This window comes from Hyperoodon ampullatus, assembly GCF_949752795.1.
Source record: "Hyperoodon ampullatus genome assembly, chromosome: 2".
NCBI classification, from domain to species: Eukaryota; Metazoa; Chordata; class Mammalia; order Artiodactyla; family Ziphiidae; genus Hyperoodon; species Hyperoodon ampullatus.
This window is the reverse complement of record NC_136915.1, coordinates 171,363,871-171,376,944: the sequence shown is the minus strand read 5'-3', so window position 1 is coordinate 171,376,944 and position 13,074 is coordinate 171,363,871.

Genomic DNA, 13,074 nt, shown 5'->3' with positions numbered 1-13,074 from the left:
AACACTCCTACACAGGGATTTTTAGTTGAAATACCCTATATTTGCCAGCAAAGGATTTCTTTTTCACTACTATGGCCTGGAAAGATCTCTGAAGGATTGGGGACCTTCAAGTGTAAGATCACAAGGGCTGGATGGGAATATTATAGACTGCAAGGAAGGGATAGTTTTCCTAACCCTTGACTATAACACACTGGATCATCCGGCCAGGTAAGTTAACGGCAGGGCCACAATAAAGTTTTTGTGGGTTCAGAAGTTTACTTTGAACAGCAACTGTACATTAAAACTAGCAGGTCCCTAGTTAAAACTGGAGATCTTTTCTTCCTTCAGTCATTTATTCAGTAAATGTTTCTTGAAACTTCTGTGTGTCAGGCACTGTGCTAGGAAGTGTGGAGAATTCGAGGTATGACTTTGTTTCTGTTCTCAAGCAGGTTACAATGTAAGTATAGTAAGTCCCCTACATACGAACAAGTTCCGTTCTGAGAGCAGGTTCATAAGTCCAAGTTGTTCGTAAGTCCAACAAAGTTAGCCTAGGTACAGTTGGCTATATAGTACTGTACTGTAATAGGTTTATAATGCTTTTCATACAAATAATACATCAAAAACAAACAAACACAAAAAATAAAACATTTTTCATCTTACAGTACAGTAACTTGAAAAGTACAGTAGTTCAGTACAACAGCTGGCATTGAGTGAACAGGCAAGAAGAGTTACTGACTGGAGGAGGGAGAGGAGGTGGGAGGTGGTAGAGCTGAAGGATCGTCAGCAACAGGACATGGAGGGCAAGCTGCACGTGACAATGTACGTCAGACACGTGAACTAACTTACGTGATGGGAAAGTTTGCAACCTGAAGGTTCGTAAGTAGGGGACGTACTGTATAGTGGCTTCTTCCTGACCCTCCTCCAGCTACTGCATTTGGGGTTCTCTTTGGGACAGTAATTTTTGTCTTATGTTTTATACTTTGAACATTTTATCTTTATTCATAATCCCAATTCATATATCAGTTTGTGCTGTTTGGTTTTGTTTGTTTGTCTTAGTGGAGCTATTTATATAGAGGAGTTGGGTATTTGGTGAGACAATATAGTGAATTATTTTTTTAAAAGAGAAATGACAGTGATTATCCAAGATCCTGGGGAAATATTAAAAAGAGGAGGTGGGTCCTGAAGCGATGGGAAAAAAGAAAAATTCTTGGAAGTTAAAGAATCTATGATCCTTAGAAAAAGATAGGAACTTACCCTCAAGTAGAGAGAGAGGAGAAGAGAGTCTTAAAAGAGGAAAAAGAAATCTTTGTAGTGAAGTAAAAAGTGCAACTAGGTGGGCAAAAGAAAGACAAGAACACTCAGTAGAACTCTTCCTTTAAAGGGTTTTCCCACCCCTTGTTGAATTGCATACTTGGACTTCATTGAGTGTGGCTGCCCATGTGCATTGCCAACTTCAGGGTATAGTATACCTCAGTTTTTTCAAAGAAAACAAGGATTAAAGTTGGTTTGGATGTCTTAATAGGTGAATACAGTGTATGTCTTCTTAAGTTCAGAGGCTTGAAATCAGACCGAGGGTTCCACAGAGGACTCAGTTCTTCATTCAAAAGGCCCAGCTAGAGCTCTGTGTCACCACTTCATCTGGGGATGGGGGCTTGGGGGTGTGGGGGGAGAAGACAGCAAGTTACTGGTAACAATAGGGTCTTTGTTTTTACTCCTTAAAAATCCCTCTGTGCAAAGGTGCTACAGTGAGCACACATTGTTTTATTTCCACATACCCTTGATCTAAGCACAGTGAGCAGCTGTCTCCGAATTTTCTAGTGTTTCTTCATCAAGTTTAAGCATATTAAGATAGTTCCTGAATACAACAGTCTCATCCTAGGACACATTCCAGTGCCTAGCATGGGGTCTTAATTATAACCAGCTGTGCCATCTTCCCAAACTTCTACACACCCTAAGGTAGGGCTTCTCAATCATCTTGGTGCTTAATAGTTACCAGGGAAGCTTGTTCACATGCAGATTCCTGGGCCCTATCCAGGTAGTGATTCAGGAGGACGACGGGGATAAGCCCAGGAATGTGCCCTTAAAGGAGTCAACCAGGTAAATCTGATGCAGAGGATTCATGGTCAACATATTGAGAAAATCTGTGCAATCGTATTAGGGTTTGAGACAAATGTGCAGGGGGACCTCTTTACTCACTCAGCTAAATTTTTAGAGCATATACTATGTGTCCATCTGTGCTAGGTAGAGGGGATACCATGGTGGACCAAGGGTGTTCTTATGAAACTTAAGTAAGCAAATAATCACACAAATGAATGTAGAACTACTCTGCGACAAACGGCACAAAAAAGGAGTTACACAGTACCATGAAAACCTGTGGCTAAGATGTTTTCCCTAGTTTCAGGCATCCGGGAAGTCTTCCCCTGAAAGCTCAGTAAGTGTTACCTAGCCAAAAGGGGAGAGAGAAACACTCCAGACACAGAGGGACTAGCGTGTGTAAAAGCCTTGAGGCCAGAGGAAGCTTGGAAAGTCTGAGGAGCTGCCAAAAGTTACCCTGGGGACTCAATAATGTGTAGTCCGATGTTGGCCAACCCCAATCAAGACTTCAAAACTAACATGCCATCCTTTCAGAAGGCTGATAAAACTGAAGAATTATGGATTTGCTGGAAGTGGCTCTTAATGTGCAACCAAATGTGAGCTGCTCTTAAGACCCACTGTCAGTTAACAGGCTAAAACTGGCAGGGCGGCTGGCATGCTGGGTCTGGATAAACCACACACCCTGTGCCACCACAACTCATACTAAGATTAGGCAACAGCTGTCTAAATCCCACAGCCCCCAGAGAGGCTGGAGGAGATTGAATCCACTGTTTGCCATAGGAAGTAGAGAAAGGAGATGGGCAGAATATCAACAGATCCAGCCTTTGCCAATAGGGCAGACTCACAGATCACGCCCATAGCACTCTCTATATGCATCTGTTCTCTGCACACTCGTTTGGAGATCTTTTCCAGCTGTGCTCCCCTGCCGCTGCTTCCAGAGCCACTTCCTCTGATCCCCGTGACCTGGACTTTTCTAATGGTTTGCTCTTACAATGGCTCGCCTTTCTTGCCACAAAAGAAAGAGATTTGATATTCTCATTGGACAACATAGATAATGGCAGCCATCCCAGGATTTGTATTTTGAAAAAGGTCTGGAAAATACTAACTCAAAAGAACAAATCAATATGTGTCAAATTCCTCTGTATCATTGTGGTGGGGACAGGGATCGACCCTGTAATTTTTAGCTGGGCCCATGGTGCCCAAAATAAAGACTATATTTCTCATCTTTCCTTATAGCCAAGTATTGCCCTGAGGCCAAATTCTGACCAGTGAGATGGGAGCAGGCATGTCGTGTTACAGCTGCTGGATGGATGTTTCCATAAAGGGAAGTTGGCACTTCCATCTTGCCTTTTCTTCTTTGTCCTCTCTTCTAGCCTGGCTGGGAAGACTGCCGTCCTAGGCACCACTTTGGCCCGTGAGAGCGAGGGCCACATAGGAGGGATAGTAAAAAAGGTAAGCTGGAAGAGGCCCAAATCCCTAAGGATGTAATAGAATACAGCCCTGTCCCCATTCCTGGACCGCTTTCCTCTGGACTTGTAAGTGAGAGGGAAACAAATCCTATGTTGTTGAGGCCATGGTTATTTTGGGCTTCCGTTACTCACAGCCAAACCTAACTCCAACTGATAAAACCATCATGGAAGATTTTTCTTTCTTTTCTTTTTTTCTTTTTTAATGGAGGATCACAGTGAAGTTGCTTCTTGGGGTCCCTCAAATGTAGGCAACAATATTCTCCATCTTCATGTGTGGCTGCTTCTTCAGGCCAACCCAAGCTGAATTATAAGATGGAAAATGGACATGGACTAGGGGCACGAGGCCTTGGTCTGAAGCCCGTCCAGCCACAAGCTCTCCTGCTATTTTCTCTCACTGGGCTTCTGCTTCCTCACCTGAAAAATAACCTCTAAGTTCCCTCACAAATCGTAGAGTTTCTAAGACCAGGCATGCTAGGCCTCCCCCAAGCCTTGTGCCCACTCTGCCTGTCAAGGGAAACTGTTATTAGGATGAAGAGTTTTCATCTAACCAACAACAGGTTGTGTTTTTAAAGTCTATTTATTACTTGTTTGGAACTTGCAACACAATTTTCCACAGGTCTATAATGTACATGAAGTTTAGGGTCTCGAGCAAACTCCAGAAAGATATTTAAACAACTTTCCGTTCAGCCGTAGTGTGGGGAGAGTCAGGGAACCAAAACAATGTGTAAAAGATTGGTGTGTGGGGGGGGAAAGTGCTCAATTTCAAATGGAAGGAGGGACAGAAATGTCTTTTGCTTCACCCTTGGCAGAGAGGAGGACACACCCCCTCCCTCAGCCGCGTGTTCTGCTGGGGAGAATAGTCACCTCAGAGTAACAGCGCTTCCCTTTCTCATCCAGCTTCCTATGAAATAAGAAAATGCGAGCCTCAACAAACGTTAAGGACACCAAGGGGGGAAAGTGGCGGGGGCGGTGGTGGTGGTGGGATGAATTGGGCGATTGGGATTGACATGTATACACTGATGTGTATAAAATGGATGACTAATAAGAACCTGCTGTATAAAAAAATAGATAAAATTTACATGATAAAAAAATAAAAATAACAAATTAAAAAAAAAGAAAATGGGAGTCTCAGTAGGTGTCAAATATGACACCTATGAGACCGCTGCCTGGTTTTCTTCAGTCTAATTCTGATTTCATTTGAAAAGTTTGTCCTGCAGCAGAGAAAAGAAAGGCCATTTTCTGGGAATGTCCAGATTCCCTTAAGTAGATATTATGCAGAAGCCCTGGGAGAGGTAAAGGGAGGAAGGGTGCTCTCTTTTAAGGAAATGATGCCTTATGGTAAAGTCTGACTTTTCCTATTGGACGCAGTGGCACAGAGCCTGGGCGTCACCCAGTTCAACCAAGGGAGTTCAGCAATGAAGACGCAGTGAGGGACAGACCTGATTTCAGATGCTGGAGGGACGGAAGGAGTAGCTTTTCCTTCCTACCCTGATGAATGTCAGAGTGTTGGGAATGAAGTCACAATTCTCCGATGGACTCTGATCTGCTCCGCTCTTTTTCTTCCTGTAGAAAGGGCAGTCCAGACCCTATACCTCTAAGTCGCATCTCTTCTCTATTAAAAAAAAAATCTGTGTCCCAGGCATTCCCTCCATCTACCCTTCCTAAACATAGCCCACATTTCCATGCCTTTGCACAGGCTTCCCCTCCGCCTGCCATGGCCTTCCCCTCACTTCCCCTCACAGGCTAACTCTTCCTGGTACAGATGCTACCATCTGCAGGAAGCCTTCCCAGCTCTCAGGAGGTCCCTCTCTTGTGTTCTCTCCTAGCACCCTTGGCAAACATCAGGCTGTCCCCACATGAGAGAATAAGCTGCTTGACCATCTCGACCCTCTGGTGACCAGCAGAGTGACCCAGCACACACGGTAAGGTTACCGATATTCAGTGAATGAGTGAAGGAGTGTTCCTTCTCTTCTGCTTCTTCTCACAGTGTTGTTGGAATCCTGTTCAGGGCCCACCTCTTCCAAAAGGGGTATCTCTCATCTCTGAATTCCTGTTGTCCCTCTTGTTTGTGGTATCCATTGTGGAACATGATCATTTACTACCCTGCATTGTTATCTGATCATTCCTGTGTATCTGGCCTCACTGACTCGATGGTCTGCTGCTAAAAGGTCCAGACATCTTCTCTGTCTTTTGTGACTCCCTCGGTGTCTAAGGCTATGCTATATACACAGTAGGCAATCGATGAATGATTGATGAATAAGTACATGAATCCAAGACAGGCTTCTTTACATTGTGACCCAATGAGACTTACATTATCTCGGAGAGCTTTTGACATGTACAAAAAAAAGAAGAAGCTTTACATGATTCTACCCATTTGGTGCCATGAGGTACGCTTGTACTTTCTATATGTACACATCTTCCTCTGAAGAGGCAGTTAGGCCTAGTGGTTCAGAGCACAGGCTCTGGAGCCAGGCTGCCTGGGTCTGAATGTGGGCTTCCTTCTTGCTAGCTTTAGGGATCTAATCTATATGAGAGACTTAGTTGCTTTGTTTGTAAAATGAAGATAACAATAATAGGAGTGTATTAGTCCGGGCTCTTCAGAGAAGCAGAACCAATAGGATATATATAGATATATCTATAAGAGGAGGTTTATTATAGGAAGTGTCTCACTCTGTTTTGGGAGGCTGAAAAGTCCCATGATTTGCCATCTGCAAGCGGAGAACCAGGAAAGCCAGCGGTAAGTCAGTCTGAACTCAAAGGTTTAAGTCCCAGTCTGAGTCTGAAAAACCCTAGAACCTGGAGCACCAGTGTCTGAGGGCCGGAAAAGATAACTGTCCCAGTCAAGCAAAGAGAAGGAGTTTGCCCTTCCTCTGCTTTTTTCTTCTACTCAGGCCTTCAACGTGCTGGACAATGCCCACCTGCTTTGGTGTGGGTGATCCTCTTTACATAGTCTACTGATTCAAATGCTAATCTCTTCCAGAGATACCCTCACAGACACATCCAGAATAATATTTTACCAGCCATCTGGGCATCCTTTAGTCCAGTCCAGTTGACATGTAAAATTAACCATCATAGGACTTACCTCATGAAGTTCTTAAACAGGTATTACAGAGTAGAAAAGGTAATCCATATTGAATACTTGGCATAGTGTCTGACTTATCATGTTTGATAAACAGAGTTATTATTAGCCAGTGTAGCTTCTAATATGATGCCAGAAGCTTTAAAGGGAACAAGAGCTCTTGGGAAAGCCAGGGCTCAGTGACCCTGGTCATCATTCCACTCATTTATGTGTTACTGTGAGGAAAGACACGGCAATAACTTTTGGAACCAGGAAGTCAAGCACCTTGGCAGGTAGTGTCATGTCATGTGACTGGACAGAAGGCCATCTGGTACTCAGGATGCATTTCTAAAACTCCAGCAAAGGGGGCCTACCCTCCATGATCGGTGGGTGCAAGGCCATGTAGATGGTAGGTATGATAGACTGAATGTTATCACTCATTAATGCAAAAAACAAGCTCTTAGCTAGCTATGATACAAATGCTGCAAACAGCCCATTTGCCTAAAGGATCTGCTCCTTATTACTCGGTGTAGAAATGAGTATAAATGAAATAAATGAAATTGTAATCCAGTTTATACATTTTTTTTGCATTTTTTCTGCCTCCCAGCTCCTTCTCGAAGTAAAATAAATGCAAAACAGTCTTTTTTCATTTCTCCCCTTTGGTTTGATTCCTACAAAATAGCCACATTAAAATGCAGTCTTTCTAGAATGGTGTGGAAAGTTACAGTACCTCTAAAAGAAAAAAAAATCTGGCAAATTTTATAGGGTGTATAAGGTTCTTCTATGCGTTTGTTTGCCTACCTGTCTGCCTGCCTATCTGGGCATGTGCGTCTGTCTCATGCCAGCCAACAGCTATGCAGCCCTTTCAACCAGCAGGTGCCACATGGGGGGCGGGGAGCGGGGAGGAACCGAGGCCAAGACGGTCAATGCTGAGGTTTCCCAGCAACCTCTGACCTGTGAAAACGGGATCTGTGCCAACCTGACTCCCCCACCTGGATTAAGACTGAGAGCAAAGTAAGCCGTTGCCAGTTAGCAGTGGGAACTGCAGCTTCAGGAGCATGAGAAACGTAGGACCATAAAAGCCTTAGCCAGCTGACCTGCCTGTGGGCCAAAACTGGGCACTGGGGGCCGCTGAGGAAGTCAGGTGGTGGTGAGAAAGCCTGCAGAATGCTGCTGAGTCACTTCGATGGGGACGCTAGAATAAAGACCTCCAGACTCCGGCCCAGCACCTGCCCAGAACAGTCCCTTCAAGGTCAGCCTTTGCAGCATTTTGCCCTGGAGCCCAGGGTCGGGTGTCCCCCTGCCCTGACTGCTCCATGTGTAGCCATTTTCCTTGAGCTAGACTTCAAGGGGAGGGGGTGTCTCTGTTTTTTTTGCAAGAGCTTTTTCTAAAACGTTTATCTGACTTCAGTGTTAGAAAGGCCTAGCTCATAGGGGCTTCTCTGGTGGCGCAGTGGTTGAGAGTCCGCCTGCCGACGCAGGGGACACGGGTTCGTGCCCTGGTCCGGGAGGATCCCACATGCCGCGGAGCGGCTGGGCCCATGAGCCATGGCCGCTGAGCCTGCGCGTCCGGAGCCTGTGCTTTGCAATGGGAGAGGCCACAACAGTGAGAGGCGCGCGTACCGCAAAAAAAAAAAAAAAAAAAAAGACCTAGCTCAATAAAACCATGAAGGCATAGTGTCGGGAGGATAGTAATTGATTAAAAAAATGATAGTGTCCTGATCACAATCCAAAATGATCTCCTCTGGACTCTGCGCTCCTTGGAACCAGGGTACTTGCTTTAAAAAAGGATGCCAACAAATGGGAAATTGTGCAGGGGAAAGGAGTTAGTATGATGAGGAGATCAGAAACCAGCTCCTACATGAACTGAAGAAACTGGGGACTTTTTACTGTGAAAGGTATCAATATACGTAGAGCTGACACATTGAAGATGCACCCGACTTGCATCCTGTCCCTTGAAGGAGAGAACCAGGATTGGGCAGGAGTTACAAGGAGCTAGGTTTTAGTTCCGAGTTTCCCAACAGTGGACCGTTCCACTGCAGGGGAGGGAGGACGCGGCCCCTGGAGCTGTTCAACTAGAGGCTTGTTGACCTTATCTCCAGGAGAAGGGATTCTGGACTCAAGGACTTCGGACATTATTTTCAGAAGCACTATACACAGTGAATTCATCCGTGATGCCTCCCCAGTTGAGGACCTGCCTGCCAGGTCCTCAATTAAGGAGCAGAAAGAAGTTGAAAATTAAGCAGACCATAAAATAGACATTCCCTCTCATCCCTGGAAGACTTCAAGTAAGTGGTCCAGTAAAAAAAAAGGATCATAACATGCCCCAGATTCTCATCCCATCTATACCTGTCCCCGAGGCCAATTAGACCATGCCTCTCTGACAGTAAAATGCTACAATGGGACCTCCCCTCACTGAGCTTAGGCTCTCAGAGGGGTGTCCACTTGTCACCTTTTAAGTAGATGGAAAATACAGGAAAGGAATTTTATTTTCTAAAGCCTAGGATGCACTGGCTGGCACCAGACATTTTTCCAAGGTAAAAGAAAATTCAACCTCTTGCCCTGCACTGGGGAAGTACAAAGGAACAAGTAAACTCTGAAAGCTCTAAGGATAGTTTAGCAGTACACCTCCCAGACCTTCATTCCCTACTGCCCACCACATCAGGAATATTTGCAGAGACCATGAACCTCTGTGATCCTGCCAGAGCAAAAACCAAAAAATCATGTTCTCTGTGTCCTCTTCTCTCTACTATGGTCACCTCCACCATCTACACACCTAATAGCAACTTGGCAAAGGACAGGGGTGGTGGAGAGAAAACAGGCAAGTCTCATTACACCATGCACGCTTTCTGGATTTAAGTTTCCTGACTTACGAGTTAGGAAACAGTGTAACAGAAAGCAACTTTTGGAAGTCTGCCTGCCAGGGCCTGGTGACCAAGGTGACACAGGTAACTTGTCGCTTCCAGTGATGTCAGGAACAGACCCAGATGGGTCTTGCTTAAAAAAAAAAAAAAAGAAAACATCCTTTTTCATTATTTTCTTACTATGCTCTCAACAAGGACAAGAATTCAATTCCAGACCCACTGAAACAGCAAAGTGCCAGAATGACCTTAAATGAAAGTAATGGAGGGATATTTCTAGACTGTTATACTCCAGTCCCCATTCAGGGTCTCAGAACCATTCCAGAGAATGTTCTTCTATTAAACACGCAGAGTCCATGGTGAAGCACAGAATGATGCCTTGTGGAACACTCAGGTTGCTATGATGGGTGGTCAGGGTGCTCACCCTGGGGCTGGGTGGGCTGTGTGAGGTGTTAAGCAGGCATCCACCCATGTCCCTGCCACTGTGACCAGTCCGGGGCCATTGCCCAGTGTTTCTCTCTCCCAGACCTTGGCCTTCATTGCAGAGCTGTGCATTCTTGCTGCTTTCCATTGCAAACAGAGCTGCCATTGAGCCATTTTCCTCAACACTGCATATAGTTTCTGCTGCCAGGATGAGTCACCATGCAACACATACCCTCACCCCCTCCACTCTGGACTTAAAATACTCTAGGCCTGGCTGAACAGAACCCTGCTGTCCGTGAGCACGTGCATGAACTTGGGATGGGCAGGCTCAGCCCTCCTGAGCCCTCTGCAGAGCGGACTGTGTTATGTTTGCCCAAGGGGTTCAGAGAGCCAGTAGCCTGGGGGCGGTTCTGTTTTTCAGATCTGGATCTCCCTCACGCAGCCTGCCAAGCTGCAGCCTCTCTTCCACAGGCAGGTAAACCTCCACGTTAGCCTCCGTGATCTGAGCAGAAGTAGCTGACAGCCTGGGGTTGATCGGTTCTGCCTCTTCTCCCAGCCCGGCTTCTGACTGGTCATGTTGCTACAAACTAGACCGCCCTTTCCTGCTTTTATCTCTGGACCCCTATCTCTGCCCCCTGGGTAGATTCTGCTTCAATGTGCATCTGGTTGTTTCCTGAGTTAGACCTGTCATCCTCCTCGCTTGGACAGAGGTCCCTAACCTCCCTCCACTCCTCGAAGCTGCCATCCCTGCTCTCGGCTTCCCCTCTCTCCACACCCCCCCTCCCCCAGCACCAGTCTCAGGCAGAACAAACCACAGTACTCCAGAACTACTCCACTTCCCTAGCTTGCACAGAAAAAGAGATTGAAAAATTGTTCTTTTCACCCTGAGCCTTGAAACTGGGCTGAAGGATTCCTTCTTCCTTCTTTCTGCCGAGAAACACCAGACCTCCATAGGCACAGACTGGACGGCTTTCTGAGTTCCTTGTGGTCCACCCCTCCCCCCCGTCACACCCCCCCAGCCACACGCTCCACCTGCCAGAAGCACCCCTCCCTCTGGAGAACCACACGTTCTCCGCTTTCAACCTGCTGGTACAGCACCCTGCGCTGAAGGGGCCTCAGAACACAAGCCCAGCCCAGCAAAGCCCAAAGGGACATCGTGTGCTCAAGTTATTCATTACTCAAGTTAGAGGCGGTCACAGAGCAGGAAGCACACTGGAAAGCAAGGTGAAAGGTGGCATGGAGGGTGGGGAATTAGTCAGGGTGACCTTCTAAGGGAATTCAGAGCCTGGCAGGAGGGCGTATCAGAGTGGGAAGGTCCTAGCAACAGCCCCAAGGTTAGACAAGGTCAAATGGAAACTGCTAATTATAATTAAGCTACCTACGTAATAGCTCTTGTTATGCACCAGGCACTGTGCTTATTAGCGCTTCCCACAACTACCATTTAATCCTTGCAACAATGTATCCGATTTTACAACGGAGAGAAGGGTCCTGCAGAGAGCAAGTGACTTGCTCAAGGTCACACAGCTAGTGAGTACTGAAGCTGGGAGACTGAGTGCAGGCCTGTCTTGCCCTTCATCAGGTTGCTCTTTTTGGTGACATGGTTAGATGAGTGCAACAATTCTAGATGGTCTACAGTGGAAGGTGGAGTTTGAATCTGGTTCCCATAGAGCTGAGATCATGCTCTCCAGGGGCAATACCAGGTTTGGGTGGAAACACGGAGGTTCCTATAAGCCAAGGGGAGGTTGGTTTAGAATGAGATGCTACTGTGAAGGCATGACCCTCGAAGCTTGTCAGAACCCAGGAAGAGTTTACATGCAGGGGAAGGAGAATGAGCAAAGCTGGGGAGGTAGAATTTGAGGGGGGGGGGTGTATCCCCCAGAGGAAGATAGCAGGTCAAGGACAACAGGAAAAGGTCATCCTTGCCAGACACAGGATCAGACCAATTGGCATTTGCCATAGCTCTAGAGAGCTAAGGTAGGACACCGCTTTTTTAAGAAAAAAAAAAAAAAAAATTTTTTTAAAACTGGCAATGCGAGCCTTTCTCTGCATACTTTGTTGTACTACCTACTTCTACTGGAAAAGAGAGAAGGGGAGGGGAGAGAAAGAGAGGGGGAGAGAGAGAGGGAGGGGAATATAGGTGTGGGGATGTGAAGGGTGGGAAAGGGAGTGTGCACAAAGGCGGGCTCCCCACCCTCCCTCAAACCCCTCACCCCTTCCCATTCCACCTTTCCCTCCACTCATCCTTTTTTGCTGATTCTGCTCACAAGTTTTCCTCTGTCTTATACATAGCGGGCACTCAATATAACACATGCCCTTCCCAGTGACCTGTCCTGCTGGAAACTCCTCCATGAGGTAACTTCTGTTGGGAGGGGAACAGGGGCATCATATCTGCAGGTGCAGCCTCTTCCTGCAGTTCTACTACCAACTTGCTTTTCCAACATAAACGCTGCAGGGGCAAAGCAGGGGGTGGCTTCCTTTCTCAACACTGCAGTTCTCAAGGTTGCCCTTGACCCAGCCCTACATGTAGCAGCCCCTTGGGGGCTGGGTGGATGGGTGGCTGCTTCTGCATTTCAGGAATTTTCAGGTTTGCCCAGGTCTGGTAGGTGGGCCTTGAGAAGGATTAGTGGGAAAGAGCTCATACTACATCAGTTCAAGGTTGTCCTTAGACCTGCCAGGTTGACCTTGGCGACAGAAAGGTGACCCCCGACAAGCATCCCCTGTATTGGCTTTCTGGATATGGGGAGGGGAAATCTCCTTTTCCAGGATGGGCTATGTTGCCCCCTGGGGATGGGACCTCTCTGCAGTGACTGAAGAGGCGCCCCTGCTGATTTCTGCTGTGTCACTCCCTTGAGAGGGACGTGTGAAGCTGTTTAGGTGTTTAGCGGAGGGAGATGAAACCAAGGAGTTTGGGTTTTCAGGCACAGGGGATAAAGGAGGGGAAGAGATAAAGGGTACCAAGGACTGCCGCACTGCACCTTCTCGCCATCGGAGCTGGGTTTCCCGTATCCTGTTTGGCCCCAGGCGTTTTATAGAAGAACAAAGTGGTCGGTACTCCCGAAGGGGCATAAAACCACGTCCGTGATAATACCAGCCACCGATTCGGCGCCAAGGGGAGTCCTCGGTGGCTGGGTCACGTGCAGACATTGTCGCCCGGGTCTAGACTGGTGTGAGCCACCAGGCAGTGCGACTG